Source organism: Nerophis ophidion, unplaced genomic scaffold, assembly GCF_033978795.1.
Source record: "Nerophis ophidion isolate RoL-2023_Sa unplaced genomic scaffold, RoL_Noph_v1.0 HiC_scaffold_78, whole genome shotgun sequence".
Taxonomy (NCBI): Eukaryota; Metazoa; Chordata; class Actinopteri; order Syngnathiformes; family Syngnathidae; genus Nerophis; species Nerophis ophidion.
This window is the reverse complement of record NW_026907000.1, coordinates 84,402-85,000: the sequence shown is the minus strand read 5'-3', so window position 1 is coordinate 85,000 and position 599 is coordinate 84,402.

The following is a 599-nucleotide window of genomic DNA, read 5'->3' as shown; positions in this document are numbered from 1 at the left end:
TTTATGTTTGTTCTTCCAGGGTGTCCATGTCCCTAAATGTGTCCGAGATAGCGCCCCCTAGGCGGCCACGCATGTCCGCGTGAGCCCCTGTCCTCAGAGCCTGGAAGAACCATTCGAAAAAAGAACCATCGAAAAGAGGGGGAAAATCCAACTTTTGAGTCCCAAAATAGCTCACTTTGACTCGGACACATTTCCTGCCAATTCGGCCTGTCTAAGCCTGGCGCACCTACTAACGTGATGGGGGTGTTTTGGTAGACCTGGTAAAAACAGGGAAAATCGAAAGAGGCTTAAAGTAGGCTAGAACTCAAGCCTCTCTCGTTGTTGGACTTAGAAAAAATCCGGCTCGAAAAATAAATCCCATTGAAATGCATTGGGCTTGGCGCTGGGATTTTTTTCTAAGTATGTGAACGAAAGAGGCTAAGGAGGCTGGAAGTTAGGCCTCTCTCGTTGTTGGACTTAGAAAAAATCCACTTTTTTTGCACGGGATTTTTTCTAAGTGTCACATGGAAGAGGCTAAACAGGCTGGAGGCCAGGCCTCTCTCGTTGTTGGACTTAGAAAAAATCCCAAAAGTGGACACTCTGACAAAATCACGCATGTT